The sequence below is a fragment of the Tamandua tetradactyla genome, chromosome 14 (assembly GCF_023851605.1).
Source record: "Tamandua tetradactyla isolate mTamTet1 chromosome 14, mTamTet1.pri, whole genome shotgun sequence".
NCBI lineage: Eukaryota > Metazoa > Chordata > Mammalia > Pilosa > Myrmecophagidae > Tamandua > Tamandua tetradactyla.
In genome coordinates, this window is record NC_135340.1 from 59066775 (window position 1) to 59082928 (window position 16154).

The 16154-nt window shown below is 39.4% G+C and overlaps 1 long non-coding RNA gene across 1 annotated transcript in view; it reads right to left on the reverse strand.

Moving 5' to 3' along the window:
• Window positions 1–3489: 3489 nt before the first annotated feature.
• LOC143656044 (uncharacterized) overlaps window positions 3490–16154 on the reverse strand; it is a 40727-nt gene continuing 28062 nt past the window's right edge. The window contains exon 3 of the long non-coding RNA XR_013162371.1: window positions 3490–3853. This is a non-coding gene — a long non-coding RNA (uncharacterized LOC143656044). The remainder of the gene's footprint in view (window positions 3854–16154) is intronic.

Consider the following 16154-nt stretch of genomic DNA (forward strand, 5'->3'; position numbering starts at 1 on the left):
TACTGCGATGTCTTCAGGCTTACAAAGAAAAGGAGTAGTGAAGGTTATAGTTTTGGCTTTACCATCAACTCCCATAACTAGGCAAGGCTGAGTGGAGGTAGGCCCAGAGCAGCAGTTCAGGACAGAGTAGCACTAATATTTATTTAAAAAAGCAATAATTTGGGGCAGACCACGGGGGCTCAGCAGGCAGACTTCTCGCCTGCCATGCTGGAGACCCGGGTTTGATTCCCGGTGCCTGCCCATGTCAAAAAAAAAAAAAAAAAAAAAAAACCAGGTCATTTTATCTGCTATGTCAAGTGAGGCTTCTCTACGTTGATGGTCAGATGTGAAGTCAGCAGGGTCACATGCAGCCTTGGGCACTTGCAGTTATTTTTACTTGCTGTGAACAGGACTCTGGGAGCCATCTGGCTCCCACCACCCCCCTCAGTGGACGGCATAGTCCCTGGGCCCAATACTCACGCTGGTGGTACCTGGGGCAAGGCCATGGTGGGTCCTAACATCAAAGGTTGTCTCGAGATTTCTGGCATTCTCTCTGCCAGTGACCCTCTGACCCGCAGTTAAAATAAGGTCCTTGAGGCTTGGAGCTGTAATTTAGGCACCTTCAAGAGAACAGGGTGCTTTTAATAGTGACTGCAGGGGGTGAAAGGGTAGTTCAGTGGTAGACTTCTTACCTGCCATGTGGAAGACCCAGGTTCGATTCCTGGTCCATGCACTTCCCCAAAAAACAAACAAGCAGAACAAACAAAACTCAACAAATAGTGCTGCAATAATGGGATACTCACATGGAAAAATAATGAAATATGGCCCTGCCATACAGCATACAAAAAAAAAAAAATAGTGACAACAATAAGCTGATGCCGTCCTCCGGTCTTTTACTAACCTCTCTGCCTTTTCTTCCTCTTCAGCCTTGTCCTGATTGTTAAGACAGCTTAACAGTTCATTAGCGGGAGTTTGTGGGCCCATGGAGAGTTTTTGCAGCTTTCTCCGAATGTAAGGGGAAGACAGGCTGATGAAATAGGTGCCTAGCAAAATCTGACCTTCTAGGGAACCCAGGCTTACATTAGTATACTACTTTAGGGCCTCCACTGACTTCCATTGGAAGATAGCTAAGTTTTCCTCTTTTTCCAAGCGATCTCCCTTAGCTTATTACAATGAACTGGCTTGGTGGTACATTTACTCCTGCCTTTTAGCAAACAAGTTTTAAAAGGGGATCATTAAGATCTTCTCACTGCAGGGGAAGACCCCTTTCCAGAGCATGCACACTAAGGCCCCGACTTTACCTTAGCTAATATTAATAGTAAATCCTCCAATTTTTGAACATGAGATAAATGCAAAACATTGTTCTAGCATGCCTGCTTGCATCAGCCACCTGCACATGCATCGTCTGACTACAGCTTTAGGACACGAGTCCACACTTTTCCATTCTTTGGCCAAAGAAGAAAATTCTACTTTGTTTCACCCAATCTCGTTTCCTTCTATTGGTGCGAGCAACACAGAACAGGATATCTGTTTCAAGGGTCCAACTGTCCTGCTCGTCTGATAGGACCTGATGTGATGGCAAGATAGAAGAGCATGGACGTGCCAATGCCCCACCTGCCAGAGGCCAGACCAGATAACTGTGAGCATAAAGTCATGATCTGCACCAGCCTGATGTCTCCTAGCAATGCCTGTAGCCGCACCTCACCCCCTACCTCTCTTGGTGCATTTTTTCCTTGAAAACCACAAGCTGTCAGAAAGAGAGCTGGGGCCATTTTTCTTTTCTTTTGCTGGCAGGTTTTGCTGACTCCCACCTGCCTGTTCTCCTCTTGCTCTCACTCTGTTGCTTTCTCTCTCAATAAACCTTTTAAGATTTGAAAAAAAAAAGAAAAGAAAAGATCTTCTCCTCTAATGGATATTGAGTGGCAAGTCCTTGGTTTACTAGTGAGCCATAAATACCTGGGCATAGGAATTTCTGTTTACTTTCACTGTCTTTTACAAACAGGAGGATGGTACTGTACTTGACAGTCCCATTGAATGGCCATCCTTCCTCATCTTTTAGCTTATATTGATTGATGGCATTTCCCATTTTTTCTGGAAAAGGAAATAGAAGAGACTCACTTGCTCCAGTGTGACTGAGTAACATCCAAATGTGCATCAGACCTGGGGATCTCCCCCTCTGGCCGCCCAGAGAACACAGGGAGTAGAGTTGCCAGGCAGCCCCAGAACATCTTTCCTGAGAGATGTCTAGACCTACACTTCTGGGGGGGGGGGAGGGTAGTTCCCAGGCCTTGCCCAGAAGAATACCAGGGCAGTGCTCTCAAGGAGTCCTTCCTCTCTGCCAGTTCAATCTCTTGGGCACATGGGGAGTAAAGTCCCTTGGCATCCTTGGGTTGAGTCACCTGACATCCCTGGATGCTCTTCCTTGGGAGATTTCTAGACATATGTTCCCGAGGTGGGAGACCCGCCCCATTTTAGAGAAATCTAGGACAATGTTCTGAGAATACCTTTATCCTCTAGTTTTCTATTTCTTGAGAGCTAAAAAAGTGAGCATATTCTAGAAGGGAAGCTTTATATTTGGCCACAATGAATCTCAATAGACTAAATGATCAAGGCCTGAAGGGGAGACACTCCCATTGGAAAGTACCCAATTCCCATTGGCCTAAACCAGAGGTGATGCCCTAAAATGTCAAAGACAACACCTTGTTTGGTCCCTGAATCCTTAGCCCAGAATCCTGTGTTACAAAAGACGGAATGTCTCAGAAGGCATTGAAAGCCAGAAAAAGGAGAAAAAGGGAGATTCTCATGGAGACAGGGGAGAGAACAACTGATGAAGAGGTGAAAAGAGGATTTAGCAGGAGGCAGGGTCTAGGTCCACAGAAAGGAGGAAAGGGGAGAGTGTGAGGAAGTTTGAGAGAGCCAAGGAGAGAGAGAGAGAGAGAGAGAGAGCGCGCGCGAGAGAGAGAGAGAGAGAGAGACGTGAGGACTTGATATGGCTCCTACTGGACTCCTGCTTGACATGGGGAGAAGCCTCCAGTCAGGTCACAAGGGACAATATTACCCACTGCTCTGAGCCTCCTTAGATCTGCATGATATGGAGCCAAGCTCCCACCACCTCCAAGGAGGGAGCCAGAGGCTTAGACTAGACCAAGTGTATGTTCTGGGGGAGCCAAATAAGAGCCCCTGGATTCCTAGAGACATGGAGTTGCATGAGGATATAGGAGAGGATAGCAATCAGATGAGGAGTGAGGAGAAAAAGCTGAAGCATACAGCCAAGCCTCGTGGTCAATAGCCATGACTTACCAGTCCAAACAGTCAGAGAGAAGAAGTGTCCCCTGAATGACTCACCAAAATATGTTGCCAGATTTAGTTCTAGGTTCTTAGCCATGCTGTGAGGAAGAATTCAAGGGCACAGCACAGTATGGAGAAAGCGGTAGAAAATTTATCGAGAATGCATGCGAGAGACCATGCAGGCACTCTCACAAGAAAAGAGGGTGAGAAGCAAGAGGTTCTTAACTTCTTTAATCACTTTCCTCTCACATTTTTTACCATGAACCTTTTGATTAATTACCTCTCCTTCTCCATTATAAATAGAGCACACAGACTGCATCTGCTGCACTATGCCTGGACCCAGTGTCTGATCATGATACATACCCCTCGACCCTGACTAACACTACACTTCTGAAGAGCTCCAAACTTTCCATCTTGGTCACTGCATGCACTACAGATTACATTATATTCTTGCTAAGTTGTAGTTTCATTGTCTTGTCATTACATAGATGTTCTAAAGATACTTTGAATGGATGCATCATGTCTTCTCCTCTTCTTCTGTCATTTCAACTTCTACTCTGATTGTCCATGGAAGCCAAACAATCTCCTGCCAAAAACATGAGAGAAAATATTATCCGTGTAGCCACCTCCGCTGCTACCTTCTCAAATATCTTGCTCTCCATTTCTGTCATATAACTCCCACTTCTAAGGAGTAGAAAGTATTTCATATGCAAACTTATTTCTTTGAATTTGACCCCAGCATTTGGATTCTTATCAGGATGATATTTCATCGCTATCTTTCTGTATTCCTTCTTGAGCTCATTCTTGCTGGCACTGGGCAGGATGCCCAGAATGTCACAGAGCTTCGTGTTGGCCATGTTTGCCATGGTGACCAGCTGGTCATTGCAAAGGCAGGAAGGCGGCAGAGTGTACAGAGCCGAGCTGGACCTACCTCTCGATATTCTTATAATTGTTGTCCTGGTCTCCAAGAAACCCTGGTCTCCAAGATGCCCAATTGCTCCTTCCACCAACTCCTTCTTAGAAAGTGCCCCCAAATGATTTTCTAGTGGAAAGAATGAGGTCTTTGGAATAAGATGGACACGTATTTGAATCCTAGCTCAGTGTGAACTTGGGCAAATATCTTACCTCTCAGAATCTGTCTCCTTCTGTGTAAATGAAAATGCCTTGCCTTCTAGGTTTTTGTGTAATTTGGCTCAGAGCTTTTCAGACTTTAATATATACATATATATGAATCACCCAGGATTTTGTTAAAATGCAGATTCTGGTTTAGTAGGTCTTAGACAGGGCCCAAGGATCTACATTTCTGAGAGCTCCTAGGTATTGTTGATGCTGGTGAGACATGGACCACTGTTTGACTAGAAAGAGACTAGATGATGTAACATTTAACAGGGCCTTGACACAAATGTCACATCAACGTCAGCTCCTCTCCTCTCTAGTGGGCCTGGCTTTTCTGGCTGTTTGGATGAACCCATCTCAGAAAACTGTGGACTGAGTTCCGCTCAGGTGCATCTAGACTCCTGGAGCTTTAATTGATTCCTTAATTTCTCCCCACTTAAAAAACTCTTTTTCTTTCTGTTCAAGTATTTCATTCTTCTTTTGCCTAATAATAATCTAAGTATTTGTGCTCTTAGGGTTTGCTTTTTTAAGAGCTATATTGAGGTATCATTGGCTTTCAATAAACTATACTGAAAGTGTACAATTAATAAGTCCTAACATATACTCCTATACACCTGTGAGACAACACCAACTCAGGATAATGAACATATCCATCACCTCCAAAGTTTCCTGATGCTCCTAATGCCTCCTGAAACCATTCATTTGTTTTCTGTAACTAATGATTAGTTAGTGTTTTCAAGAGTTTTTCATAAACTCTTTTTTTAAGCGGGTTTTTTCATTCAACATAATTAGTTCAACCATGTTGTGCGTATCAGTAGTTCATTCTTTTTTATTGATGATAGTGTTTCTTTATGTGGTAATACCACAATTTGTTTGTCCATTCATCCGTTGATGGGCATTTGGATTGTTTCCAGTTTTTGGCTATTACAAATAAAGCTGCTATGAACATTTGTGACATATGCTCTCACTTTCTCTTGGGTCAATTCCTAGAAGTGGAATAGTTAGATCTCAGGGTAGGTATATGTTTAACTCGTTAAAACACTGTCAAACTGATTTAACAAGTGGTACCCTTTCAGGTCCCCACCAGGAATGTGTAACAGTTCTAGTTCTTCCAACATTCTCACCAACATTTACTATTTTCAATAAATGTTCATCGCAAAAAAAATTTTTAGGAATGTCATATAACGCCCAACTGCTCAAAAAAAGTCATCTGTTAATCCCACTACTGGGAGATAGTTCTATTAAATTGCCATGTGGGTAGATTACCAGAAATTTGCCCTCCCAGGCAATGGTACTTTTGTTTTTTTTAAAAATAGTCTTATATCTAATTTTCACTCCCACTATTTAAAAGATGTCATAAATAGAAAAATGCAAGCATTCTCAAAAAAAAAAAACTAAACTAAAACTAAAAAATAGACTTTCTCTCCCTTTACTGTGTCTTTCATTGTTTTTAAAATTGACTTTCTAAGTGAATAGGTCAAAGACAATCTTTAAGGAATTCTACTTTTTTTTTTTTTTTTGCATGGGCAGGCACCGGGTCTCCAGCATTTAATGAATTTTAAATATAGTATTTTTCTATGAGGTAGTATACAAGGAACTTAAAGGCAAAAAATAGCCACATTTCTTCCTAGACTCCCAGGACACTAGAACACAATTTAACACTAAGATTTCAGGCCTGAAGAATCTTTTTTTTTCTTCTTCTCTTAGAATTCAATATTTTGTTTTTACTTTTTTATTGTATAATATAACATACATACAAAGTAAAGAAAGAAAAAAGCAATAGTTTTCAAAGCACTCTTTTTTTTTTTTTTTTATCATCACATAGTTGTATATTCACCACCATGATAATTTCTTGGAGCATTTGTATCAATTCAGAAAAAAAGAAAAAGGAAAAGGAAAAAAACTCATACAAGCCATATCCCTTATCCCTCCCTCTCACTGACTGCTAGTATTTCCATCTACCTAATATATTTTAGCCTTTGTTCCCCCTATTTTTTTCTATACACCTTACCACTCCCTTTCATTAATCACCAGCATTTCAATCAACTAAATTTATTTTAACATTTGTTCCCCCTATTATTTATTTATTTATTTTTAATCCATATGTTTTACTCTCTGTCCACACCGTAGATAAAAGGAGCACCAGACACAAGGTTTTCATAATCACACAGTCACATTGCAAAAGCTATATCATTATACAATCATCTTCAAGAGACATGGCTACTGGAACACAGCTCTACATTTTCAGGCAGTTTCCTCCAGCCTCTCCAATATACCTTAGTTAAAAAGGTGATATCTATATAATGTGTCAAAATAACCTCCAGGATAACCTCTCAACTCTGTTTGAAATCTCTCAGCCATTGACACTTTATTTTGTCTCATTTCTCTCTTCCACTTTTTGGTCAAGAAGGTTTTCTCTGTCCCTTGATGCTGAGTCCCAGCTCATTCTAGGATTTCTGTCCCACATTGCCAGGAAGGTTTACACCCCTGGGAGTATGTCCCACATAGAGAGGAGGAGGGCAGTGAGTTTGCTTGTCATGTTGGCTTAGAGAGATAGGCACGTCTGAACAACAAAAGAGGTTCTCTGGGGGACTCTGAGGCCTAATTTTAAGGAGGTTTAGCCTATCTTTTGCAGGGATAAGTTTTCAAGATTGAGGGCTCAGCATATTGCTTTGGTTGTTCCCATTGCTTGTGAGAATATCAGGAATTCTCCACATGGGGAAGTTGAATTTTCCCCCTTTCTCACCATTCCCTCAAGGGAACTTTGCAACTATTTTTTTTAATTCACTGTTCAGATCATTCTGGGATTTATTGGGGCATCACTCTGGACAAACCTACAAAATCTCATGCCTTACTCAAGGTTCCATGTACTTATGGTGTTCAATTAAACTATCTAATCAGTTATATTAGGAAATGTACTAGTCAAAATATAAATTTTGAACCAAATAAACATTTTTTGTTTTAGTCTCACACATAAGTTAGAGTTTTAAAATATGAATTACCATCTATTTTCAACAACCTGCAATATTGACATTTCTTTGTTCTTCCTCATGCAAAAACATTTTTTAATTTGTACATTTAGTCACTATCATTGTACACTCTAGGAATTTCTAGATTATACCATCTCAGTCTTTATCATATATCTTTCCTTCTGATTTCATTTGTGCCCCCAGCCCTCCTCCCTCTATCATTCTCACATTCAGCTTCATTCAGTGTGCTCGTGTTATTGTATTATGGTAGATAGTATTGTGTTATCCATTTCTGAATTTTTATAATCAGTCCTGTTGCACAATCTGCATCCCTTCAGCTCCAATTACCCAAAATCTACCCTATTTCTATCTCCTGATGACCTCTGTTCTTAAATGAAATTCTCCAAGTTCATTCATTAATGTTAATTCATGTCAGTGAGACCATACAGTATTTGTCCTTTTGTTTCTGGCTAATCTCACTCAGCATAATGTCCTCAAGGTCCATCCATGTTGTTACATACTTCATAACTTTATTCTGTCTTACAGCTGCATAATATTCCATCATATGTATCTACCACAGTGTTTAGCCACTCGTCTATTGATGGACATTTTGGCTGTTTCCATCTCTTGGCAATGGTAAATAATGCTGCTATAAACATTGGTGTACAAATGCCCATTTGTGTCCTTGCCCTCATGTTCTCTGAGTAGATACCTGCAATAGTATTGCTGGATCATATGGCATTTCTATACTTAGCTTCCTGAGGAACAGCCAAACTACCTTCCACAGCAGTTGTATCATTTGACATTTCCACCAACAGTGGATAAGTGTGTCTTTTTCTCCACATCCTCTCCAGCACTTGTTGCTTTCTGTTTTATTGGTAATGGCCATTCTGGTGGGCATGAGATAGCTCATTGTGGTTTTGATTTGCATTTCTCTAATAGCCAGGGAAGTTGAGTATCTTTTTCATGTGCCTTTTGGCCATTTGCATTTCCTCTTCTGAGAAGTGTCTGTTCATGTCTTTTGCCCATTTTATAATTGGATTGTTTGTCTTTTTGTTGTTGAGTTGAATAATCTCTTTATAAATTCTGGATACTAGACCCTTATCTGATATATCATTTCCAAATATTGTCTCCCATTGTGTAGGCTGTCTTTTTACTTTCTTCTTCTTTTTTTTTTCTTTTTACATGGGCAGGCACCAGGAATCAAACCCGGGTCCTCTGGCATGGCAGGCAAGCATTCTTGCCGCTGAGCCACTGTGGCCCACCCTCTTTTTACTTTCTTGACAAAGTTCTTTGATGTGCAAAAGTGTTTAATTTTGAGGAGTTCCCACTTATTTATTTATTTCTTCAATGCTCATGCTTTCGGTGTAAGATCTAGGAAACCACCATCTATTGTAAGACTTATATTTCCCTACATTTTCTTCTAGAAGTTTTAGGTCTTAGATTTAATGTTTAGGTCTTTGATCCATTTGGAGTTAATTTTTGTATAGGGTGTGAGATATGGATCCTCTTTCATTCTTTTGCATGGGGATATCCAGTTCTCTAGGTACCATTTATTGAAGAGACTGTTCTGTACCAGGTGAGTTGGCTTGACTGCCTTATCAAAGATCAATTGTCCATAGATGAGAAGGTCTATGTCTGAACACTCTATTAGATTCCATTGGTCAGTATATCTATCTTTATGCCAGTACCATGCTGTTTTGACCACTGTAGCTTCATAATATACCTTAAAGTCAGCTAGTGTGAAACCTCTGACTTCATTTTTCTTTCTCAGGATATTTTTAGCTATTCGGGGCACAGTGACCCTCCAGATAAATTTGGTTATTGGTTTTTCTATTTCTGAAAAGTAAGTTTTTGGATTTCAATTGGTATTGCATTGAATCTATAAATCAATGTAGGTAGAATTGACATCTTAACTATATTTAGTCTTCCAATCCATGAACACAGTATGCCCTTACATTTATTTAGGTCTTCTATGATTTCTTTTGGCAAATTCTTATAGTTTTCTTTGTATAGGTCTTTTGTATCCTTAGTTAAATTCATTTCTAAATATTTTATTCTTTTTGTTGCAATTGTAAATCGAATTTTTTTCTTGATTTCCCGCTCAGATTATTCATTACTAGTGCATAGAAACACTACAGATTTTTGAGTGTTGATCTTGTAATCTGCCACTTTGCTCTACTCATTTATTAGCTCTAGTGGTTTTGCTGTGGATTTTTCGGGCTTTTCAACATATAGTATCATATCATCTGAAAACAGTCAGAGTTTTATCTCTTTCTTTCCAATTTTGATGCCTTGTATTTCTTTTTCTTGTCTAATTGCTCTGGCTAGAACTTCCTACACAATGTTGAATAACAATGGTGATAGTGGACATTCTTGTCTTGTTCCTGATCTTAGGGGGAAAGTTTTCAGTTTTTCCCCATTGAGGATGATGTTAGCTGTGGGTTTTTCATATATTCCCTTTATTATGTTGATAAAGTTCCCTTTTATTCCTATCCTTTGAAGTGTTTTCAACAAGAAAGGATGTTGAATTATGTCAAATACATTTTCTGCATCAATTGAGATGATCATGCGTTTTTTCTGTTTTGATTTGTTGATATGATGTATTATATTTATCGGTTTTCTTATGTTGAACCTTCCGTCCATACCTGGGATGAATCCTACTTGGTCATAGTGTATAATTCTTTTAATGTGGTGCTGGATTTGATTTGCAAGAATGTTGTTGAGGATTATTGCATCTACATTCATTAGACAGATTGGTCTGTAGTTTTCTTTTCTTGTAATGTCTTTGGCTGGCTTTGGTATGAGAGTGATAATAGCTTTGTTGAATGAGTTAGGTAGCCTTCATTCCTCTTCAATTTTTTTTTGAAGAGTTTGAGCAAGATTGGCACTAATTCTTTTTTGAATGTTTGGTAGAATTCACATGTGAAGCCATCTGGTCCTGGACTTTTCTTTTTTGGAAACTCTTACTGACTAATTCAATTTCTTTACCTGTGATTGGTTTGTTCAGGTTGTCTATTTATTCTCAAGTCAATATTGGTTGTTCATGACTTTCTAAGAAGTTGTCCATTTCATCTACATTATCTAGTTTATTAGCATAAAGTTGTTCATCATATCCTTTCATTACCTCCTTCATTTCTGCAGTCAAAGCACTCTTTAACAAGTAGTTACAGGACAGAACCCAGAGTTTGTCAAGGGCTACCATACCATCATCTCAGATTTTTCCTTCTAGCTCCTCCAGAACACTGGAGGCTAGAAGGAATATATATTTTTAAATCACCACTCTTTTTCTTTTTTGTGAAAAATAACATATATACAAAAAAGCAATAAATTTCAAAGCACAGCACAAGTATTAGTTGTAGAACAGATTTCAGAGTTATAACTCCACAATTTTAAGTGTTTACTCCTAGTTGTTCTAAGATACTGGAGACTAAAAGAAATATCAATATAACCATTTAACAATCACGCTTGTGTGTTAAACCCTACCTTCTCTGTATAACTCCACCATTACCTTTGATCTTTCTCCCACTCTTTAGGGGTATTTGGGCTATGACCATTCTAACTTTTTCATGTTGGAAGGGCTGTCAATAATGTGGGGTAGGGAGATATAACTAGTTGATGTCCTAGAAAGTCTGGCCCCTCTAGGTTTCAGGCTTATTTGGTCCAGAGATCCATCTGGAGGTTGTAGGTTTCTGGAAAGTTCTCCTAGTACATGAAACCCTTGTGAAATCTTATATATTGCCCTAGGTGTTCTTTAAGCTTGGCTGGAATGGTTTTGGCTGGGGTGTGGCAAGTTATGATAGGTAGCAATGTCTAACTTAAATTTGCATAAAAACAACCTCCAGAGTAGCCTCTTGACTCTATTTGAACTCTCTCAGCCACTGACAACTTATCTGTTACACTTTTTTTCCCCCTTTTGACCAGGATGACATGGTTCCAAGGGCCAGACTCATCCCTGGGAGTCATTTCCCAAACCACCAGGGAGACATTCACCCCTGGATACCATGTCCCACATAGGGGGGAGGACGATGATTTCCCTTGCAGAGGGCTTGAAGAGTCTTTATTATTAGTATTTTATTTAAGAAAACAGACAAGAAGGGACTTCTGGAGAAGATGGCGGCTTAGTAAGACCCGCGGGTCTTAGTTCCTCCTCCAGAAAAGCAACTAAAGAAACAGAAACAATACAAAACAGCTCCCGGAGCCACGACAGAGACCAAAAAGACAGCGTACCCCATTCTGGAACGGCTGAACGGGCAGGGAGAATCCGCTGCGGTGAGATACCCGAGGGGCGCGCGTTTTCCCGGCCGGGGCGGCTGGCGACTGGGGTCCCCTCCACGCACGTGGCTCCCAGGTCTGACTGGGAACGTTGGAGAGTGGGGCCCTCCCACCACGCTTGGCGTCTCGGGCCAGCTGGGCAATTTGGACCAGCACTCCCCCACGCCGCGGCGGCCGGCGACCCCCCCCCCCACGTGCGGTTTCCCGGGTCGACTGCGAGATTCGGATTGGCAAGTTAAAGGAGCCACAGCATCTTTTACTGGTGGGCCCTACAGACAGACGAGCGCCACGAGCGCCACCTATTGGGCAGGAAAAGAAAAACAGAGCCCAGAGATCTCACAGAAAAACCTTTCAACCAGCCGGGTCCCAGGGAAATCTGATCAAATGCCCAGACACCAGCAGAAAATAATGGATGATGCTCGGAAAATTGAAGATATGGCCCAGTCAAAGGAACAAACCAATAGTTCAAATGAGATACAGGAGCTGAGACAACTAATGCTGAATATACGAACAGAAATGGAAAAACTCTTCAAAAACCAAATCAATAAATTGAGGGAGGACATGAAGAAGACATGGGCTGAACAAAAAGAAGAAATAGAAAATCTGAAAAAACAAATCACAGAACTTATGGGAGTGAAGGACAAAGAAGAAAAAATGGAAAAAACAATGGATACCTACAATGGTAGATCTAAAGAGACAGAAGCTACAATTAGTGAACTGGAGGATGGAACATCTGAATTCCAAAAAGAAACAGAAACTATAGGGAAAAGAATGGAAAAACTTGAGCAGGGGATCAGGGAACTGAATGACAATATGAAGCACACAAATATATGTGTTGTGGGTGTCCCAGAAGGAGAAGAGAAGGGAAAAGGAGGAGAAAAACTAATGGAAGAAATTATCACTGAAAATTTCCCAACTCTTATGAAAGACCTAAATTTACAGATCCAAGAAGTGCAGCGCACCCCAAAGAGAATAGACCCAAATAGGCGTTCTCCAAGACACTTACTAGTTAGAATGTCAGAGGTCAAAGAGAAAGAGAGGATCTTGAAAGCAGCAAGAGAAAAACAATCTGTCACATACAAGGGAAACCCAATAAGACTATGTGGAGATTTCTCAGCAGAAACCATGGAAGCTAGAAGACAGTGGGATGATACATTTAAATTACTAAAAGAGAAAAACTGCCAACCAAGACTTCTATATCCAGCAAAATTGTCCTTCAAAAATGAAGGAGAAATTAAAACATTTATAGACAAAAAGTCACTGAGAGAATTTGTGACCAAGAGACCAGCTCTGCAAGAAATACTAAAGGGAGCATTAGAATCAGATATGAAAAGACAGAAGAGAGAGGTATGGAGTAAAGTGTAGAAAGAAGGAAAATCAGATATGATATATATAATACAAAAGCCAAAATGGTAGAGGAAAATATTATCCAAACAGTAATAACACTAAAAGGTAATGGACTGAATTTCCCAATCAAAAGACATAGACTGGCAGAATGGATTACGACCCAGCAATACCACTGCTAGGTATCTACTCAAAGGACTTAAGGGCAAAGACACAGACGGACATTTGCACACCAGTGTTTATAGCAGCATTATCTACAATTGCAAAGAGATGGAAACAGCCAAAATGTCCATCAACAGACGAGTGGCTAAACAAACTGTGGCGTATACCTACGATGGAATATTATGCAGCTTTAAGACAGGATAAACTTATGAAGCATGTAATAACATGGGTGGACCTAGAGAACATTATGCTGAGTGAGTCTAGCCAAAAACTAAAGGACAAATACTGTATGGTCCCACTGATGTGAACCGACATTCAAGAATCAGCTTGGAATATATCATTGGTAACAGAGACCAGCAGGAGTTAGAAACAGGGTAAGATAATGGGTAATTGGAGCTGAAGGGATACAGACTGTGCAACAGGACTAGATACAAAAACTCAAAAATGGACAGCACAATAATACCTAAGTGTAATGTAACTATGTTGGAACACTGAATGAAGCTGCACCTGAAATATGGTTTTTTGTTTGTTTGTTTGTATCTTTTGTTTTTGTTTTTTCTTTTTCCTTTTTATATATATATATTTTTTATTAGTATTATTATTTTAATTCTCTTCTCTATATTAACGTTCTATATCTTTTTCTGCTGTTTTGCTAGTTCTTTTCCTAAATCGATGCAAATGTACTAAGAAATGATGATCATACATCTATGTGATGATACTAAGAATTACTGAGTGCATGTGTAGAATGGAATGATTTCTAAATGTTGTGTTAATTTCTTTTCTTTTTTTTGATTAATAAAAAAATTAATTAAAAAAATAAAAAATAAATAATAGGGGGAACAAATGTTAAAATAAATTTAGTTTGAAATGCTAGTGATCAATGAAAGTGAGGGGTAAGGGGTATGGTATGTATAATTTTATTTCTGTTTTCGTTTTATTTCTTTTTCTGAATTGATGCAATTGTTCTAAGAAATGATGAATATGCAACTAAGTGATGATATTGTGAATTACTGATTATATATGTTGGTGTTTTATTTGGTTTGTTAATTTTTTTTAATTAATAAATAAATTTAAAAAAAAAAAAAGAAAAGAAAACAGACAAGATACTTTAAAACTACTTGAAGAGTCTTAAATTAGTTTTGTGTTTTTTTTTTTTCAAAGAGAGAAAGAGTTTATTACTCCGCACATAGTAACAGGGCGGATAGCCTAGTGGCCCAAAATCTGTCTCCCTGAATTGCAGTAATCTGGGTAGTATATTAGAGAAAAGATGGGCAAGGTTTAGGATAATGAGTACAGCGGCCCCAAACGATGTGATTAGAGGTGATCTGATTACTGGGCATGCGCAGATTGATTACAGGCTTAGTCACAGAACATATGTAAGAAAATGGTGGAATGAGTGGTATAGGTGACTTGTAGGTTAAAGTCTAAGCTATCACACATGTCAGGCAGGCCCACTTTGGTTAGATTCAGTCTTGGTTATCTAGATAACTTTAGATTTGGGGTGGGTTAGTTCTGGGCTGACCCAAAACCCCTCATTAATAAACATTAGGGGCTGTCTTTAGCAATTAGAAGACTCTAAAGTTGAAAGACAAATACAATACAATTGTATTTGTACAATTACATACAATACAAATTGTATTTGTACAAATAAAGTTTAGTCACAAGGTTTTTTACAATCACAAGGGCAGAAGATAAGGGCTATACAACCATCATCAGAGATTGAGGCAGCTGGATTACAATTTAGAGACTCCAATATACCAGAAAGCATAAAGGAATATCTATATAATGATTCAGTAATCAAATATACCTTAAATCCTGATTTCTTGGTTATAATTCCTCCCTCTCATTTGATAAGTATCTCTCAATCTTGAGGGATATCTCGGCAATGACTCCCTAACTGCTTCAAGGCCGAAAAGGGGCATTGTTATTAAGGGGCAAAGGGAAGAAATTATGAAACCAGGAGAGCCCAGTATCTCTGGTTTCAGAGCTTCCCTGGCATTGAAACAATCTGGAGGTTTCAAGTCTCTAAAAAACAAACTTAATAAGTAAAATTTTATAGAGCACAGGATATCTTTCATGGTTTCCAGAAACACTGTTGGTTGGGGTTTGTCATACTGTGGTTTGCAATATCTGGCTGAAACTTGCCTAAGAGTGACCTCCAGAATGACCTCTCGACTCAATTTGAAATCTCTTAGCCATTGAAACTCTATTTCTTTACCCCCTTTTGTTTTTGCAATGTTTTTTAAAGCATGAAGGGTGAGGGGAATGCTGGGAGTTCTTAACTCACAACCTTATGCATAATAATTGTCCTTATGAGAGTGTTGTAGAAAGGGTGAGTAGAAAAAGTAGGTAAATAATATTAATAATTATAGAATATTTATTATGTGCTAGGCATAGTGGAAGGCACTCTGAAGCATTACCTCATTTCTTTGGGTACATAGAGAACACTGATATTCTCTAGTTAAGATGTAGCCTCCACAATAAGGATCATTAAAAAGTCTAGAAATATGTAAGAGAAACCGAAAAGGTATTTGTCATGCTTGAGGAGAAGCACAACCACACCCTTCAACTGTAAACTCTGGTGATTTCCACGATCTCTGCCCTTTTCCATTATCGAGATCCATTTTCTCTTTTCAGTGCTCCACTCAGAGAACAACCGTGAAGGACTCAGCTGCGTTTATCGGTATCTCTGGAGTGCAGGGTTTCTCAGTGAAACTGAGTCTTTATCATCCATCTTTACTTTCTCTACCCGGCCCACAGCAGATGCAAAGCAAATGCCCACTAAAGTTGTGGAGCCCTTTGTCTTCCAAGTGTCTAGGAAGCATGAATGTCAGTCGAATCAGGCCAGAGTTGGAATCCTGGTCTCCAAGGCCTCGTTTTCCCTATCCATAAAACTAATTGGAGTAATTCTTACCTCCCAGAATTTATTCGTGCATTCCTTCAATCATGCACTCACTCAGTTTAGGGAGTATCTACTGTACCTCAGGCACCATTCTCCTGTGATAATGAGAATGATGGACC